The 20,809-nt window shown below is 38.2% G+C and overlaps 1 protein-coding gene across 3 annotated transcripts in view; it reads left to right on the forward strand.

Moving 5' to 3' along the window:
• The window catches only part of MAP3K1 (mitogen-activated protein kinase kinase kinase 1), an 80,012-nt gene that overhangs the window by 22,011 nt on the left and 37,192 nt on the right, over positions 1 to 20,809 (forward strand). Inside the window, exon 1 of one of the 3 annotated variants that reach the window (XM_059417899.1) lies at positions 1,748 to 1,822. The exons of the other annotated variants lie outside the window; for them this stretch is intronic. The gene's annotated coding sequence lies outside the window, so the exon portion shown is untranslated. Of the gene's footprint in view, positions 1 to 1,747; positions 1,823 to 20,809 lie in introns of those variants that run through there. 3 annotated transcript variants of the gene reach the window in all.

The raw sequence follows: 20,809 nt of genomic DNA on the forward strand, positions 1-20,809 counted from the left end.
TGGCTTCTCATGAGTGTTTGTAAGGATACTTTTGCTCAGGGGCGCCTAGGTGGCCCAGTTGTTAAGCGTCTGCCTTCAGCCTAGGTCCTGATCCCAGGGTCCTGGATCGAGCCCCACATCAGGCTCCCTGCTCAGCGCGAAGCCTGCTTCTCCCTCTCCCACTCCGCTGCTTGTGATCCCTCTCTCATTGTGTTCCCTCTTTCTTTTGTGTTTTTCTCTGTCAAATAAATAAAATCTTTAAAAAAAAGGATACCTTTGCTCAGCTGAACCCTGGGTTGCTCAGAATCTTTCACAGTTGCTGAGGATTGAGGAATGAATGGGGAGTTGTTGGGGGGCAATTTTAACTATTACAGATAGGTCCTGGCTCATATGTGGACCTCTGAAATAATAGGGAAATCCTAGCTCAGATACCTTCTTCTCAGGAGTGCCACGATTGAGCAGAGGAGAACCTGCAAAAGGAGCCTGAGATGTCACAAGACGCCCAAAAGGCAGGAGAGAGGACTTTGTCCAAGGAGAAAACAGTCAGCAGCAGCAGTGCCGCTGAGCAAGGAATGCAAGGGTGGTGGTGTGGGTCTCCTGAACAGCAGTTTTAGTGGAGCGGTGGGCATCAACGCCACTGTGCTTCATTAGGGAGGGACAGAGAAGTGAGGAAGCACAGGCTCCTCTTGAGAAGCTCATGGAGAGGGAGAAAGCCTACGGGTTAGCAAAGGCAAAGAAGCGTTTCAGGATTGATTTGGTTAGTTTGTGTAGAAGGCTAGGAGAAGGAAGAATGCTTATAGGCTGAAGAGATGGAGCAGAGAGAGGAGGTTTTGTTGTTCAAGTAGCGAGCTTTTTCTGAAACACTGACATTTCTTGAGGAGGAGGCTTGGAGGGCACTTGACTGGATGGTGAATAGGAAGCCAGTCTGTGATTAAAAGTTTGCCATGGTTATGAAATATGTAGAAGGGCATTTTCTCTGTGTTTAAGTTATTATAGTTCATGATGTAGCAAAACATTCACTCACTCAACACATCTGGCTGTGTGCCAAGTGTTAGGAATACACCAGCAATGGAACAGACAAAAAAATCCCTGCTCTTACAGAGATTATGTTCTCACAAAACATAAGTGTTTTGTTTTAAGTGTGCTTGGAACCCATTTCATGGTGTCTACGTACACAGTTTGTTCATGTTTTATGGACTTGCCTACAGCTGACAAGGAACCCTTTTTTTAAGTGACTTTCCGTGCCCCAAGTGTTCAGAAGATTGCTTTCTTTCCCAGCCCTCTCGGGGTTCCTTACATTTCTCTACCCCTTCCTAATTGTCACGTGTAGTTACCTCATAGAAATAGTGTCATTGTCCCATTTTTAACGTGGTCAGCATGCATACCTGTCTGGCCAATCAGATTTTGATTTTGAAGGTGTGGTGTAGTGATGCAGCTGGGGAGGGGATCCAAGAGTACTTTCTTGGTAATAATAAAGTATCAAAGTTTTTACATATTTTTAGAAAAATACTTCAGAACATATTTAGAAATATTCCTGTAAATATTACATATATTGCATAATTGGTAGGCTTTCTTGGATGGAAAGTGGTACAGAGGTGGCGTATACTTGGCAGGTATGCAGTTTATCTTTTGTTTGTTTGTTTGTTTTGTTTTATTTAAAGATTTTATTTGTTTGACAGAGAGAGATCACAAGTAGGCAGAGAGGCAAGCAGAGAGAGAGGAAGGAGGAAGCAGGCTCCCTGCCGAGCAGAGAGCCCGATGCGGGACTCGATCCCAGAACCCTGAGATCATGACCTGAGCTGAAGGCAGAGGCTTAACCCACTGAGCCACCCAGGCACCCCAGGTATGCAGTTTATCTTATCTCTGCCTTAGGTAGAGGGTGACTTATTGCTTACATATGGCTAGTTGCTGTGCCATCGATAAATTACACTCTCTAAACAATTTTTTAAGTTTTGTTATATCTTGTTTATGTAAACATTATATTGTGATTGGAAGGTGGTTGAGAACAGCTGCTTTAGCTTATTGGTGAACACTTTGGCCATCCATTCAGTTCTGTTAGAAAGAACCCAGGAGTGTTCCGTGCAGTCTGCCATCCTAAGAATGCTTACGTGGAATAATGAACAAAATTGATTCTCAAGACTATAGCCTCGGGTTTACATTAATTAATTCTTTAGAATTTTGTTTTAGTCATCTTTGTATTATTAACACTAAACTTTCACTGTCTCCCTCTCCCAAATCTTAGAATAAAATTGGCATTCTAGAAATAGATGGTCTGTTTTTCATGCTTATGCTGTGGCTTCAGATGCATCCTGACACCTATATCTCCCTAAACTAGGAGAACCTTGGTTTGAGGAGTCTGGATTTGGGGTTCCAACACTGCCCCTTCCCTGGACACACCCCATTCACTGGCCCCCTTAGCTAGGTCCCTCTGAGTTTGCTTCACAGTAAGATATAGTCTCATGGTTTCTGCCTCTCCCCTCCCAGACACAAAACCTGTTGTTATTCTTATTAACCATAGAAAAATCAACAGGCATTAGCAAAATTAGAGTCATGGGTAAGCTCCAAAGTTACTGGAAATTTTTTTCACTGAAAGATGTCTAGGCTCATGGTTCTTGACTTCTTTTACAGGGGATGAAATCTTTCACTTCACAAGGAGTGATCCCTGCTTTTCCCTCTTTCTGCAGTCCCTAGAACTAATGGTGGATACTTGGTTTAAACAAAGGTCTCAGTGAAGCTTATTTACATCCTAGAGATCTTTCTGGTCTAGAGGCTTATATTGAAAAGGCATTGCTTCTTCCTAGCCTGCTGTGTACAGGTGCCAAGCATTAGAAGGTCCATAATATTAGAATGGAAATCGAGAAAGACATGGGCTTTTACCCTTAAGAAAAATACAGCATGAGGGAAATGATCATCCTGTTCCTTTATTGAGGACTTAATTATTAAGTACCTCTCATATGCCAAGCTTTCTGCTAGGGTGGGGAACATGTTGAGACCCATTTCTGCCCTCAAGGATCATTTCTTGCCCTCACAGTCAAGTGTTGGAGACAGATATGTAAGAGACCATTATAATGGTACTATTTACTTAGTGGGGATGGAGGGATCCATCCCTCACCCCCAACCTCAGACTGAGTTAGAGGGGCTGTGACTAGTGGGGAAGGCTAACAGCAGTATCTGGGACAGTTTCTCTAAGGTAAAGATAATCCTAGAACTTGAGTGATAAGATGGCAACTACAGGGCATTGAGACTAAGAGATATTCCTAAAGAAAACTAGACAAATTTTATTTTTTTTCTTCTGTATAGTAGATAAATTACATTTTATTGTTAACTTTGTTCCCATTTTTCAACTTAAAAATGTTAAGGTTGAGTATCAGCCAGAGTGGTAATAAATTGAGTCAAAGTTATTCCAAGTAAAGAGAATATTCACATGCATGCTTATGAAAAAGAGATGCTGCCACATTCTTAAATAGCAATAAAGAAAATAGTAATTTATATAAGTACAGTCTTTTGCCCCATTTCCATTCAGATTATTCTTTTTATAACAGAATTCATTAAAATTAGAAATGTTTATAATGACTGTCTTTTGAAGCATATACTAGGCTAAGTCAGAACCTGCCATTTTAAAATAAATGCAATTATTTGGCTCTTCTAAATTGTAGCTTTTGCTACAGTGAAAAAAAAATGGCATATTTATGAACACCTCCAGAATTCTGCTTAAATGAGGAAGACATTATTTAGGTAGACAGAAAGTAATAATTCAGACTATATTTGGAACACGATATCAGAATTAATGTATCTTTTCTTTAAAGTGATACCTCTTTTTCCAAAGTGGCTGTACCAACTTGCATTCCCACCAACAGTGTGAGAGAGTTCCACTTTCTCAAAAAGTTAAAAATAGAGCTATCCTATGACCCAGAAATTGCACTGCTGTTTATTTACCCCAAAGATACAGATGTAGTGAAAAGAAGGGGGCACATGCACTCCAGTGTTCATAGCAGCGATGTCTACAATAGCCAAACTGTGGAAGGAGCCAATATGCCCTTCAACAGACAAGTGGATAAGGGAGATGTGGTCAATATATACAATGGAATATTACTCAGCCATCAGAAAGGATAAATACCCACCATTTGCATTGACATGGATGGAAATGGAGGGGATTATGCTAATTGAAATAAATCAAGCAGAGAAAGACAATTACCATATGGTTTCACTTATATATGGAACATAAGGAATAGCATGGAGGACATTAGAGGAGAAAGAAGGGAAAATGAAGTGGGGAAAATCAGAGGGGGAGACAAATGAGAGACTATGGATTACAGAAAACAGTTTCAGAGGGGAGGGCATTGAGGGGTTAGGTTAGCTTGGTGATGGGTATTAAGGAGGGAACATATGGCATGGAGCACTGGGTGTTATACACAAACAATGAATCATGGAACACTACATCAAAAGCTAATGATACTGTATGGTGACTAACATAACATAATGACAAAAAATAAGTAGGGGGGTGGATGACATCTTTGATATTAATAGTCGCCTAAATTACATTTCAAAGGAAAGAGTGCCACCTACTGAATAAGGATTTTTTCCTTCCCTGTTGTTCCATTCTAGAATGTTCTGTTTCACTTTGTAATTCTTAGGGTGTTTTTTTTTTTTTAAACTACAAACAGGTAGCTTATACCAAGCCAGTGAACAAAGAAGTTAGGTTCACTCCTGATCTCATCATCCAATGGATTAAATAAATATGGTGGCTAGTATGCATAGAGGAAGTTTGTGCCTCCAAAACCAGTTGTAGAAAACATAACAAACATAAACATAAACATGATTCAGCACTTTGCAAGTTTCAAAACCTTCTGTGAATGTACTGATTGGCCCAAAGGTTTTTGTTTTAAGATGGGTATGTGTATTGGGGAGGGTATGTGCTGTGGTGAGTGCTGTGAAGTGTGTAAGCCTGATGATTCACAGACCTGTACCCCTGGGGCAGATAATACATTGTATGTTAATTAAAAAAAAAAAAAAAGATGGGTATGTGTACACTCACTGAATGGGAATAGGTGGGCAAATGGGTGGGAAGTAATTATTCCAAGGAATGACTGAAGAGGCGTAAGGAACATATGACATTGGTCTCAGTGTCTGGTGGGAAGACCTCAGTCACCTAAAGAATAATAATAATACGGGCCCGAATAATAATAATACGGAGATTATTTGATCACACCTTGGCTGTAGGGGAGATACCTGAAGTCAAGTTGGAAACCCTAATATCTCTTTCACAGTAATCCATTTGGTACTTTTGGTAGTTATGAACAAGATGTTATCTCATCAGTTGAAAGATTGAGAACATTAACACTAGCAAACACACCAGTAACAGAATTAAAAGATTTTATTTGAGAATTTTACATGACCATTATTTATAGTTTACTGGCACATTTGTGGTGTTTTGGCTTAATTTATTGCTAGGCATCAAACATTTGCAGCTTTTTCCGCTTATTTATTGGACTATGTAAGTAGAGAGTGATTTTTTTTAAGAGGAGCTAGACTGTATGACAGATTGATTTATACCTGCTGTTGTAGATTAATAGTACAGCCCATTGAGGAATGATGTTTTGTATTAAAATCCTGAACTGAAAAATAGAAAAACATACAGTAAAGGGCATTAGAATTTGTTCCATATAAGATGTTTATGTGGGGGTGCCTGGGTGGCTCAGTCGTTAAGCATCTGCCTTCCTCTGGGGCCATGATGCCAGGATCCTTGGATCAAGTCCTGAGTCGGGCTCCCTACTAAGGGGGAAGCCTGCTTCTCTCTCTCACAGTCCTTCTGCATGTGTTCCCTCTCTCGCTGTGTTTCTCTGTCAAATAAATAAATAAAATCTTTTTAAAAAATAAATAAATAAAATATTTATGTTGTCTAATCCAAACATGTTAAGCTTGTGTCCTAAATACCAGATGTAATTAACCAAAGGTTAGTCACGCTTTCAGTTTAAAGAATAAATTGTATCTAAGAGAGTAGATCTTAAAAAAAAAAAAAAGTAAATTGTAGTAATGTCTACTTTTATTATATAAGTAAGGAATGATAATTTGCTGAATGAATGACATGCATTCTCTGAAAATATATATATATTTTTTTAATTTGAGAGAGGGAGCTCACAAGCTGGTGGGGGGATGGACAGAGGAAAGAGAGGGAAAGAGATTCTTAAAGCAGATTCCCTGCTGAGCATAGAGCTCAATGACATGGGGCTGGAACCCACCACCCTGAAGTCATGCCCTGAGCTGAAATCAGGAGTTGGGAGCTCAGCAGGCTGAGCTACCAGGCACCCCTCAAAAAACACAATTTTTAATAATACAAAATTAAAATATTCTAGCAGTGTTTGGGTTTTCAGGTTAGTATTCAATATGACACATTAAATATTAACATATCCCAGATTTTCCTTGTTTTAGAAAAGCAAACCCTCATTTTTATGACACAGATCAAGCATTTCTGAAATTATGACACCGGATAATGACAAAAAGGGGCTGTGTGGCTGCAGAGAGCCCTGGAACCATGGGAATTAGAATGCAGATTGGCCATTGTCACAAGTGCAGCCGAGACTTGGCCAGAAAGTATCCATGCTTCATTTATCATTTCTAGCTACTACTTCACATCTTCTTGACTTATAGCACTTAAATATGCAAAAATGGTTTTATCTTTTAAGAAAATTTGTGGTTAATTCAATTTAAAAAAAAAACTGTGGAGTTTCTAATGTAAAACAACCTAAAAGTCTATGTTTTGTGGTCTCCTTTCTGAATGTTTGTCCTGACAGTTTGACATTTCTGAGAGAGCTTTCTTTTTTTTTTTTTTTTTTAAAGATTTTTTTTATTTACTTATTTGACAGAGATCACAGGTCAGCAGAGAAGCAGGCAGATAGAGGGGGAAGTAGGGAGATAGAGAGGGGGGAAGCAGGCTCCCTGCTGAGCAGAGAGCCCGATGCAGGGCTCAATCCCAGGACACTGAGATCATGACCAGAGCCGAAGACAGAGGCTTAACCCACTGAGTCACCCAGGTGCCCCTGAGAGAGCTTTGAGTCTTTTAATATAATACTCATCCCTTTTCATAATTAGGTTTATTGCTTTTATGAGAGTGACCGTCAAGTATACAGAGTCTGTTTAGTATTTTCTAGCCTAAGTTTTCACAGGGTCTGCAGGTCCACATGTGTACCTTGCTGATAATGGTGCTGGTTATGTTAAGAAAGGATTCTCACAGTTTAAAATACTGGGAGCAACTAAATCGTAGGAGTGGCAAAGAATAATTTGCACAAATAAACTATTAGGAGGTACCCTTCAAATTTAACAAATAAGGGAGTTTAGGAGTCATGTTGAGGTTTATATTTTTTGATACTATATTTCCCTTTTAGGACTATAGCATGTAAATTGTGGAATTAATAAATGAGTCATAATGTTCACATTGGATGACCCTGAAGTTTTGCCTTGTAGTCTGATCTGATTTGGTAAATTTTGGAATTCCAGAAAGGTTGTGAATTACTGACGATCACATACCTGGTTAATGGCAGTTAGGACTTGACTGAATCTCCAAACTCCCCAGTCCTTTTATTCTTTGATTCTTGAAGCCTTCCACAATGTAGAGAGTAGTAGTTTCGTACCATGTGCTTATTTTTAAAGATTTTGGCCATATAGAAAAATACAGAGGGAAAATATTAGAGAATAGTATAATGAACAGCCATAAAACGTCACCTGTATTTAGTAAATGTTAATATTTTATCATTTTTGTTCCAGTCGGGTACATGAATGTATGTACTTTACAGGAACAAATATTAAACAAATAGTTGTTTGTCCCCCTGCCTCCCTCCTGGCACCCCACAGAGAACAGACCACCTGGTAGACTTGTACAGCAGTTACCTCCTGAAACTAGAAAAACATAGTTGTATTTTACTATTTTCATCTGTTTTTCAACTAACGTATTGTTAAAAGAAAATACGAATCAACATAGTGTGCAAGGAGGAGGATGGGACTTTGAGGCCAGATAAACCCAGTTTTAAAATTCAGAAATCCACTTACTATGAATTCTTAGTCAAGTTACTTGATCTTTCTGTAAGAGTTTCTTTGCTCCCACCATGAGGATGGTGTGTTTCACCTTGAAGCCGTGGTGAGAATTAGAGCCACTCTGTGGACAACATCTAGCATAGTACCTAGTACAGAGGGGGTGCTCCCTAAAGTGCAGCTTTAATTAACATCATTATTATGAACAATAATAGTAGTAATTTTAGTAGATAAATTTATCTGGGTGCCTTCCATGTAATTGGCACTTTTTAAGTGCTTCATTCATGTACATTCACTTTAAAATTCTGTTAGATGAGAACTAGATGCAAAGGGCTTAAAACTGTGAAAGGCGCATAGGAAAGTGCATCATATAATTAATAGGAGGAAATTAGGGAGGTTAACTTCCTTTTAGGCATTCTACATATACATTAGCTTATTTAATCCTACTAATGACATTACGTGGTAGGTATTTTTATCCCCATTTTACAGTGAGGAAGTTGAGGTACAGAGAAGGTAATACCTTGGGCCAAAGCCATAGCTAATAGTGTCAGACCTTGGATTTGAACGTAGGCAGTCTAGCTCCAGAGTTCATCCCCCTTATCACTGTGCCATACTTTTTAATTAGGTGTGTGGTATGACTTCTGTTTCTACCCTATCCTAGAAATAATATCCTTCAAATTATGTCATCTCTCATGAATAAGAAGTCTTTTAGGTTTGATTATGTGTACAAGCCAGATTTTACTGGTTTCAGTGGCTGTTGCCCCCATCAGTACCCTTAAGACACCCCACCAAGCCACGCCCCGCAGTATTTCTTAAACTCCCCAGTGTGGGTCTGACTTGGCTCCTGAACGCATTTGGTCTGTTGCCCTGTAGCTATCTCTGGACAGCGCCGCCTCCCTGTCTGTTGCCTTTGCTTCCTCCGGCCACATTGGTCTCACTGCTCCTGCCGGGTACTGATGCTCTTTCTGCTCTGACCGCCTTCCCACCAGTAACTGCCGGGAAAACGGCTATCAGTGCCAAAGACACAAGAGAGCTCCCACTGTGCCAGAGCTCTGGGAGTTTGCAGTGAAGTGAAGACTGTGCCCCAGGTCCCTATTTTATTTCATATTCTGGGGCTTTACTCGATTCATGTGGAGATGAGAGAAAATGGCTTGTCAGGGTTTTTTGGTTTTAGTTTTTTGTTTTTCTTTTTCCTTTGGCTGATGTCTCATCTTCACCCAAGACCTCTTGGCAGAGAGTGAGTAGAAAGGGGCAAATCTTAGTGACAAACTCTGGCCTCTGCTAATAGACTAGGCGAAGTGTGAATGTCTGACATCCCCATCTCGGTTTGTATCAGGTGATTTTACGCATTTTACTCATTTACGCATTTCTGAAACCGGCTGTCAAGTAATCTTTTCCCCCATATTTTGAATTCTCAGGTCCTTAGTTGCATTAAAAACATGCTGAATTTTGTGATAGCTTGAGAAGTCTTATATTAAGACAGTAAGATAGCCAGTATTAGTTTCTTCCCTGAATTCTTCTTAGACATACTAACTGGAGCCAGAATGAACTGTAGAGATGATTTAGTACGGATTTCTCATAGTATATCCCCAAAACCACTACTCTGTCAAAGGCGTTCTGCTCAAAGGGACTTCTGTGCCAACAGCATGAGGAATGCTGTGTACCTTCTTCCCCCTGCCTTGGAAAATTAAGTGCACATAGGTTTTTATTTCTTTTATTTTTTTTTTAAGATTTTATTTATTTGACAGACAGAGATTACAAGTAGGCAAGAGAGGCAGACAGGGTGAAAGAGGAGGAAGCAGGCTCTCCTTGGAGTAGAGAGCCCGATGTGAGGCTCAATCCCAGGACCCTGGGATCATGACCTGAGCCAAAAGCAAAGGCTTTAACCCACTGAGCCACCCAGGTGCCCCAGCACATAGGTTTTTAAATAACCTGTTTAATTTCATTTTATTTCATGTTTTCTAACAGCAGAATCATAAACTGTTTAGTATTTTATAGAACATTGTTTTCACCAAAATTATATCTTTTGTCTAGAAAATCTTTCAGCCTTCATCAACACTATGCCTGCCAATCCTGTTCTTTCCTTTAACATTATTTAGGTATGACCACCTCTGTGGATCTCCCCAGGACTCCCCAAGATAAAATTAAGGGTGGATATCCACTCCATCCTTTCAACCATTTATGATATATTAAAATACTTCATTATAACAGAGATGGCATCCTATTTTCTCTGTTGTGCTAGACTAAGCACCTGGAGGAATAGAGATCCTATCTTACTTATCTTCTGTCTCTTTTTCCCACTTTGTATTTCTGTCTCTTGCCTAGCCCAGAGCTTCCATGTAGTAGACGTGCCAACATTCATTGAACAGAGTGGTTTTCTAGTATTAAAAGCATAAAGAAGAAAAGCAGCATTTGTCAGGAAGTCATTCTTCCTCATTCTGAGCATCCCAGTTAACATGCCTTTCCACCAACTAGAAGGAAGTACTATAGAAATAGTATCAGCTGTTCTGCGGCATTTGAAAGAAATCATTCTCCTAGCAAAGGCTGTAAGAGGGCTTTGTGCTGTAATCCAGTGCTATACTCTCTTCTCCATTAATCTGGGAACACTAAAAACAGCCCAAGGGTTTTTATTAACATCGATGGTATTCACTCAAAATATTCTAATTTTAACTGTAAACCTACTTTTTTTTTTAAGATTTTATTTATTTATTTGACAGAGAGAGATCACAAGTAGGCAGAGAGGCAGGCAGAGAGAGAGAGGAGGAAGCAGGCTCCCTGCTGAGCAGAGAGCCCGATGCGGGACTCGATCCCAGGACCCTGAGATCATGACCTGAGCCGAAGGCAACAGCTTAACCCACTGAGCCACCCAGGCGCTCTGTAAACCTACTTTTCTTAAAAGAGGGGAATATGTGCAGTAACAGACCAGTTTCCTAATTATTAGCCTTATTCATTTGATCTCTTAAAAGAATACTCAAACTAAGCTGCTGTGATTTTTGAAAAACAATTGACATAGTAAAAATGCAGTTGCATACCCACTGGAGAAAGTTCCAGAGAAAAGCATACAGCCGAGCTTCCATATAACATTGATTTGGGATCTTCTCCATGAAAAGCAAAGTGGTGAAGGAATAGCCATCCCTTCCAACAACCCCCTGTCCCCTTACCTGCTTTGTACCATGAACTATGTAGTAGATGGAGGACAGGACACACAGTGCTTTGCTGAAAACTCGCATAGTGGTGGTATAGGGAGTTCCCATCTGCTTCTCTAATGTATTATGAAAGCTTACTATAGTTACGCATCATCTGTCATTTAGACATTCCCAATTCTAGATTTGTTATGTAGCACACAAGGGGAATTCTTGAAAGGAAATACACATTTAGCCAAATACTATAAAATATTAGCATCCTTTTCCTTGCTTACTGATCTGTGTTCAACAATTAAGGAAGAGGATGCTCATACATCCCATTTTTTTCAAAGGTTTCTAAAAGTTCTTCGTCAAGTATCAAGGACACACAAAGGAAGGAATAAACAGTGGAATTTTTAGCAGTGAATATCAAAAGAATACAAAGCTTCAAGATTAAAAGTATTTGAAGCTTTCATGGGATTTTGTTGGAAAGGAACAAATAAGAAATGGGACCATATTGGTCTTAAACTCCCTTTGTAAACACTGGCTCTGAGAAACTAGTTTACACTAAACTTGGTAGCTCTCCCAAGTTTGTGGGTACAAAGAAGAGAATACTATGAGTCTTTCTCTGGAAAATGGGTGGCAGGATAGCAGTATTTAGAAATATTGTTACAAAGGCCATTACTTTGATGAGCAAAAAAAGTATTTTCGAAAAACACATAGTAAACATTCCACTGGCAGCTAGTTAACTTTTCGGTCCATTTGTTTTGTCCATCATTGTTAGAAGAAGAGCATTTGTTGGTGTTCTGTCAGTAAGATTTTCATGTATTTTGTGAGTTGATCAATCTTAGAAAACCACAAAAGTCATTTCTGTTCAGTTCTGACCATTTTTACAGTTTTCACTTGTCTACCATAAATACTACCGTTTCATTTTAGTTCATAATTTGTGATGAGTCAGTGAATTTCGCTGAAGTAAAGTCCTTATAGAACTGAAAGCATGTGTTTAACTGTAGTGTGATTTGTTCTTTTATGCCAGTATACAAGGGGTGTTATCTTGAAAAGATGTCTGCCTTCACTGTCTCTGCTTTCTCTCTTCGAGTGCTTTTTTATGAACATATTTTCTGATGTCAAATTGCTAATTTTATAGGATTTTTTTCCCTAACTTAATTTGATTACTAACTTGGCTTGCCACCTTATTTCCTTTAGATTTTCTTTAAGTTCTTTATTATTTTATTTATTATTTTATAAATACAAAATTTTTATATAAATACTATTTTATAATATAAAATTTATATATTCTATATTCTATAAATTATAAATTTATAATATAAAATATTTATTTTTAATAAATATAAAAATTTATTTTCTAAATAGAATTTAAATTTTATTTTCTTAAAATTCTTTTTGCCTCCTGGCAGGTTTTAACTTCTTTTGTAGACATTTTCTTGACCAGACAGTTCCACACCTGTTAGTACATGTGATTATTCTTAAATATCCTCTGGCTTGATAAAGTATATATAATTATTTTCATTTAATGTAAATTTGTTGATTTTCACATTCATCTGTCAGCACATTGAGAAGGAACAGCAAATTTTTTTCCAGATTTGGATAGAGTATCACAGTCCCATACCCTGTGATGTCATCAGTACTGCATATTAGACTGATCTGTTTGTGGTAAATTCATTAACTTGAATGTTTGGTAGTTTTTCATATGCCATTACATTTCTGAGATACACGGATGTACCAAGGAAACTTCTTAACCAAGTTTTTAACATTGCTGCTTTATATTCTCCCTGGGACTAGGCAAGTGTTAAGAGTGATTTTAAAAGATTTTTTTTTTTTTTAAAGATTTTATTTATTTATCTGACAGAGAGACAGGGAGAGTAGGAACACAAGCAGTGGGAATGAGAGAGGGAAAGCAGGCTTGCTGCCCAGCAGGGAGCCCAGTGCGGGGCCTATCCCAGGACCTTAGGCTCATGACCTGAGCCACCCAGGCGCCCCTTTAAGAGTGATTTTGAACACTATTTTTCACTGTATCTTGTTCTTGGTTCGCGTAGTTCTTAGGCACAGGAAACACACCCCTTCAGTTTGATGATGTTTTCTCGTGTATAAACCTATCTACCTGAAAGTCTAACCTTGGTGTTTACCTTCAGCATGTTAGTCACTTTGGAAGCTACTGAAGTCCATCCAAAAGGCTTGTGTGTTAATTACACACGATTTACTTTTCCTGCAAAGCAATTTTTTTTTATCAAACTCTTATTTGAATATTGTTATGGGTATTTGTGATCAAGAAAGGTGCCTTTTAATCATAAAACAGTTTTGAGTAGAATTAAATTAAAAGTTCATAAAAGAAAACCTAAAATCTTTTCTTTCTTCACTTAACAATTTATCCCCCATTCATCATGATATTGCCCTAGTTGGTAAGTACAATATGTTATGTACATTTCAAAACCTTTTTAATGATGTCTGACTTTCGAATAGTTATAATTACCAGTAATAACTGACTTATCAATCCATTAGAATTTATTCAGTATTCTGTAGAGTATCAGTTTCTTTAAATATATCCATACATATTTATCACATATATAAGAACATATAACATAGAACTATGTAGTTAAAATACACTTTTTTTTTAAAGATTTTATTTTTAGGGGTGCCTGGGTGGCTCAGTTATTAAGTATCTGCCTTTAGCTCAGGTCACAATCCCAGGGTCCTGGGATTGAGCCCCATATCTGGCTCCCTGCTCCACGGGGAGCCTGCTTCTCCCTCTCCCACATTCCCTGCTTGGGGTTCCCTCTCTGCTGTGTCTCTGTTAAGTAAATAAAAATCTTTTATATTTAAGTAATCTCTATACCATCGTAGGGCTCAAAATTACAACCCCAAGATCAAGAGTCCCATGTTCCACTGACTAGGCCAGCCAGGTGTCCCAAAATACACTTTTCTTTTTGATTCACTTGAATTCTCTAAAAGGAGCCTTTGAGGCATGTAGTTTACTCCATAGACTAGATAATAGGTAATTGACTGCCAAAAGAAATTCCATGTGGATTTGCTACCCTTACGAATGCTTTGATACTGGGGCGCCTCGGTGGCACAGTCAGTTAAGTGTCCAACTCTTGGTTTTGGCTCAGGTCATGATCTCAGGGTTGTGAGATCAAACTCTACGTCAGGCTCTGCACTCAGCACAGAGTCTGCTTAAGACCCCCTCTCTTTCTGCCTCCCCCACCCCCAAATATATAAATCTTTTTTTTTTAATGCTTTGATACTGTCTAGTAGCTCTCTGCACTTTGTAAAGTCATTTGCATAATGATTGTTAAGCTAATATTTTACAAATTACTAATTTAGAAGTCAGAAAACCTTTTGAATATTCTTCATGTTCTCTTTGAAATTGTTTTTATGTTCCAGAGACACTAGTTTTTGATAGAAGTTATGGGCTAAATAGGCTGTGTGTGTCTCCTGGATACTACATCTGCACAATGTTATTTCCCAGATATTTATTAGAAATGATAACCAGCTACTTCTGACTCTGAATAAGCAATTATTTATGTAGCCCATGGGATATGTTGCTCTGGGGGCTCTGTTGGTAGCTACATGCCACGCCAGGGGAAAGGCCCTGCCTTCAAAGCACTTGCACTTTCCTTGTCTATGTTGGCCTAAGTCAGCAAGTAAACAAGCGCTTGCAGTATGGTTACCCATTAATATATTCTATTGGATTCATTTGTCTAATTTCATATATACTCTTCACGTTTCTATCCCATGTTCAACTTTTTAGAATTTTGTAATTTTTACTGAATAATTTAAAGCTCAGATGAGGTGCCATTTTAACATGAGATCAGATAAATGGAATTTTAGTATGTACAGATAATTTGGAATAATTTATAAATAGAAACAATCAAAATCACTAAGGTGGTATTAAACTACTTGTAATAATAATTGTTGACAATAAGTTATATTATTGTCTTTGTTATTTGGCCTCCATACTATTTTACCTTTGATGTTGTTAAACAGTATGTGGGCTTTTTGAGGGTGAGATTCTGTGCCTATCTCCCTCAAAGGACTAAATAGAAAGATTCGTACAATACTAGAAATAGCTCTCTCCCCATAAAAACTTCTGATAGAGATTCCATATATTATAAAACTGATTGTCCATGGCCATACCCATATTAAGAAATCAGTAGTTCTTTGTTGTGCTAAAGAGAAGATGGTTACTCTTTATGAGGGGGAAAAAAGCAGTTCCTCTTTCTCATTGTAAATAAATAGGAATTGTGCCAGAGTTCTCAGAGTCAAATAGTACCGAGCACAAGTTGTAATAAAGTCTTTTGGGGACTAATTATCATACACACGTGAGCCATTTTATATACTATTATTTCATATCTAAAATTAGATATGTCATAATTGTTGTATTACAAAGGCGGAAGGGTTGGACTGACCATTGATTTTATTTCATTCTTGCTGCCCAAAAGAGCCTATACTCGAGAAATTATCTTATGGGAAAATAGAGTTTTTATGGATATTTTGGACTCAGATCTTGGTCAGCATTTAGTCATCATCTCAGGGTCCTGGGATCAAGCCCCACATCAGTCTCTCTGCTCAGCGGGGAGCCTGCTTCCCTCTCTTCCTCTGCCTACTTGTGATCTGTCTCTCTCTCTGTCAAATAAATAAAATCTTAAGAATGATTCCACAGTCTTTTTTTTTTTTTTTATCTCGGTTTATAGCCTGTATTTTTCACATACAGACCTTGGAAACAAGTTGTTTTTCTTCCTTGTTTTCTTTTTCTTACTTGTTTTTTCTTATCTGCCAATGGGACAGTAAAAGTCCCAAGTCATGAGAATTGACTGAGGTGACCCATGTGGAGCTGTTAGCACAGTGCCCTGTCCATGGTAAGCGTTTGTTAGCCTCTGTTGTTAGCCTTTTGGTTCACCACACACTCTCCCCATTCTTAACTAAGTCATTCCTTCTCTTGACTTTTACCTGGAAACTCAAATTTTAAGGGTCCCACAACAGACTAATTTTTGTCTTGGAAGATAGTTCCTCGCTTGCTCTCCTCTCCCCTTGGCCAAGCAGACCTCAGTTGAGTGGCTTTGAATTGTACCTATTCTAGACAGGGTTCCTTGAGAGTTCTTGGACAGTGAAAGAATTAAGTTTCTTTCAAAATAAAGTTATCCATAATGTGAACTGTTCTGGAAATGTTTATATATCTACTAAAGTTAAACTCCCATTACTTTCCAGGAAGGTTTCATGTGATCATTACATACTCTTATTATAGTGAAGTGCTCTGTTAATGAAGAGAACGTGCTTCTTTAATTCTTAAAATAGTCACCATTGTAAATACTTGTTTAAATTTTGTATTCTCATCAGGTAGATAAACAGCACAGATACCTGATGTTGAGTCATTGTAAAAACAAAATCAGAGTTGACATGACCTGCCATAGCAGTCAAGAGTCAGGTGGACCAGGGTTTGAATCCTGATCCTGCTCCTTATACACTGTGTGACCCCAGGCATGTAAGTGAGCGTCTCCAAGCCTCAGATGGTAACTACCTCATAGGGTTATTGGGAGGGTGAAGTACATATAAATACTTATAAAGCACTTAACACCTTGCCTGGCATGTAACATTAATTTTTTCTATTATGACATAAGTCTGGCAGTTATTTCTCCATATCACTAGTTGTTGACTAACATACATACTTCCATGCTAAAGATGAACCATTTAAGAAATACCTTTTAAAAATCATAATTAGGGCGCCTGGGTTAAGCCGCTGCCTTCGGTTCAGGTCATGATCTCAGGGTCCTGGGATCGAGTCCCACATCGGGCTCTCTGCTCAGCGGGGAGCCTGCTTCCCTCTCTCTCTCTCTTTCTGCCTACCTCTCTGCCTACTTGTGATCTCTCTCTGTCAAATAAATAAATAAAAATATTTAAAAAAATAAAAAAATAAAAAATAAAAATCATAATTGACTTGGTAGAATTCTATTTCTAAGTGTTTTTCTAGTGTCTTATGTGTACCAGAGCAATGTGCTGTGTTAGTGCTGTAGTCAAGCTCTTTGGGGATGGTGGGAAGAGAGACATAATAGGGTTTATTTCAGTGCAATGTAAAATGGAGCCATGAAGTTTCCTCCATTGCAGTCTGGAGAATTGGTTATTCACCACCCAGGGAAGTTTAAAAGTAGCTCTGGTCATGTAACAGCATATTGTGGGACCCAGGTACAACTCTTAAGTTTATTTGAATTGCTTTTTCCCTTACTTCTATTGCCAACCACATCTTCTAATTTCTCTTTCTTCTTTATTTTTGTCTTATTGTTCCTACTTAATTACTTTGCTCTTTTTCTCTATTTCAATGCCATTCTTCCTGCAGTGACACGATCTGTGTATCTTACAGTCACATACCCATAGTGGGCAGATCTGGTTAAAATGTAGAGTACCATCCAGTATAGAGGGTCTTTGGACCAGGGCACATTCTTGCGCTGGCCAACTGTGGAGTGCAGGATGGGTTCAGATGTATAAGCATGGTACTCCCAAGCATCAGGCACCACCGTTGAAAGGGGAGGTGTCCATTGCTGGATAGACACTCTGGCTTGGGTTCAGGTGCATTTTGTGGCCTGTCAAGGACATTAGCTACTGATGATAGAAAAATAAGTAAGATGTTATAACCTGTCCCAGGAAAGCTCCCAATGTGGTGAGGGAAGCAGATACTTAAACTAATACTCAACTTTATAATGTATTATAATTAATATTAACTCAGTGGGGAGGGAGTGGCAACCGCTATAGAATGATAGTAGGAAATTCTTTACTGAAGACATGTCAGATGATAGGGTCATTTTGTCAAGAAAAAAAAATCATCTGCAGTACCAGAGAGGTATGAAATACCTTGGTATGCTTTAAGAAGAGTATTTAAGTGCTTTGAGAAGTGGTGGTTCGTGTTTAAGGGGTTCTAGGAAGAGGGTCTGGTATATGATCCCAGTGAGGTCAGTCAGAGAGTTAGAAGCAGAACTGGGGAAAAAATCACCTCGTAGAAGTTCAAGGAGAGGAGAGCTGTAAGAGTGGCAGTGCAGTTAACAGTCCTTGCTGCCACAGGTGGTCAGGCAGAGGACCAAGTGGCTTCATTAAGAAGGGACCATTGAACCATCTCATTTGTTAGCAGGTAAATTCTGTAAGTCTAGAAAGGGACCAGAATAAGAAGCCTAACTGCAGAGGAAAAAGGTTCTTTGAAGCTCTAGGTTGATCAAAGATTCATTCTGATGATGTTTAGAACCAAAAAAAAGCAAGAAATATGTTTCCTAAATAAACAGGAAAGGAGGATAAAGCTTAATTTTAACAATCTTTAAGTTTCTCATATTTGTCTGGCTAAAATTTCATTTATGTTTCATTTATGTTTCATTTAGTCTTCAAAGTAGTTTCCCAAAATATGTATGTTTGTTTTGTCAAAGGGTCAGAAATGTTCAAGTTATGACTTAACGTAAAATAACAGGTATTGGTTGTAGGTACTAATGCAAAAATAACTCTCCAAAACACTCACGTTGTTTAACTAAATTGAATTAGAGGCCCTGTAATCTCCTAGAGATTTAGCAACTATCTGTTTAGATTAGTTTGTGTTAAAAAAAAAAAAAAAAGATGTTTCCTGTTATGGCTGTAATATTAATTTAATAAGAAGTTACATGACTGCTATATACATACACACATGACTTTTTTCCTAGCAAGTAGACAGAATTCACTATTTCATTGAATCTAAGATCCCATTGAGTATAAACTGAACCATTATCTTATATAAACCCTACCATAAATTACAACATTTGGTTGTAAGAAGTATTGAGATTTCACAGATACTAAAATGCAAAAAAATATACATTTTTGAATAATATATGATTATTAAAACATTAGAAATAACTTTTTGGTTTATATTTGCAGATTAACTTAGGAGCAACAAAAATTGCTCCACTGAATAAAATCTAAATTACAAATGTAGTCTTAAATACAAAACTATAGAAAGATTAACATGAGTAGTCATTAAATTGTAAAACTAGGGAGGTACTGGGTGGTTCAGTTGGTTAAGTGACTGCCTTCAGCTCAGGTCATGATCCCAGGGTCCTAGGATTAAGTCCCACATCAAGCTCCTTGCTCAGCGGGAAGCCTACTTCTCCCTCTCCCCTCTCCCTTCTCTGCCTGCTTGTGCTCTTTCTCTCTCTCTCAAATATATAAAAAATATATTTTTTCTATCAAATATATTTCTCAAATATATCAAATTTTTATATCAAATATATTTCTCAAATATATAAAATTTTAAAAAAATAATTTTTTAAGATTTTATTTATTTGAGAGAGAGAGAGCATGAGAGGGGAGAAGGTCAGAGAGAGAAGCAGACTCCCTGTGGAGCTGGGAGCCTGATGTGGGACTTGATTCCAGGATTTAGGGATCATGACCTGAACTGAAGGCAGTCGCTTAATCAACTTAGCCACCCAGCACTGCCCCCCCCCCCCGCCCAAATTTTAAAACTAGGAAGGTCCTTAGGGCTGCCAAAGATGTTAATAAATGAGCATTCATTTAATATATGCTTTGAAACCTATCATAAGCCAGACATTGTTAGTTGTTGGATATAGAATGATGGATAAAAACACTGGTCATGGAATTTATAGTTTATGGTGGAGAAATAGGTTTGCAAATTGCAGTGAGCACTTTAAAGGAAAAGTACAATGGTGTGAAGGAATGGAACTACAGATTCCTAACTCAGATTGGGACCATCTCTGAGGTGTAGAAGAAGAGTTAAAAAGTCAGAAATAAACAAGGTGAAAAGTAGACAAGAAGCAGTCTGTGCAAAAGTCTTGAGCTGGAGAGATGTTGGAGTTTTTCAGGCAGTGAAAAAAAACACAAGGAGCCGGCTGGAGGTCTAGGTTACTTCATTTGAGGTAAGACCAAATGATGCATGGCCGCATATGACCTGTTAAACATTCTGAATTTTAGTCCAACCCAGAGGGATGCCTGGAGGGTTTTAATAGAGGAAGTAACCCTGGCTGCTCTGTAAAGCCTGGATTGGAGTAAGATTCAAAGTGAAGAAGCCTCCTTAGGAGTCTGTTGTTAATACAGACCAGCTAAATTGGCAATTTGACCTGGGGGTTTGGAGTAGAAGATACATTTTCTTGAAGATAATATGCCAGTATCACCAAAAACATTAATTTGTGTACTATTTGACCCAGCAATTCCATTTCACAGCATTTGTTGTGAAGAAATAATCCTGTATGTATGTACAAATTGAGGTACTAAGTATGCATATCCCCTATTATTTATTAAGAAACTGGTTTAAGTGATTACAGTATTTTCAAACAAGTGTAAAGAAAAGAGGCAAATCATGCCAGCTTTAAGGAGGCCACATCATTCAGGAAGATTTGTTTAGACAGGGAGAGTCTTCTTCATGTTTGGGTGAGTGCCAGGGAGAGAGACACTGAAAATACAGAATGGAGAAGAGATACTCATAAAACAAATTTGGGGGAGGAGAGACATTTAGGACCAAAGGGAAGATAAGCTCCTTTGTCCATGAGTGCAGGAGCTTCTGGGGTGAAAATGCACTGTGCTTCTGCAGTGTGTCTTATTTTTTGAGAACTAGCCTGGGAACCTAGCCACGCCTTGCAACATAGTTACTAGAGGGGAAAATGTTTGCTTTTCAAACCAGAGAGTTGTAAGTGAATTTTTGGTATGCA

This window comes from Mustela nigripes, chromosome 12, assembly GCF_022355385.1.
Source record: "Mustela nigripes isolate SB6536 chromosome 12, MUSNIG.SB6536, whole genome shotgun sequence".
Classification (NCBI taxonomy): Eukaryota; Metazoa; Chordata; class Mammalia; order Carnivora; family Mustelidae; genus Mustela; species Mustela nigripes.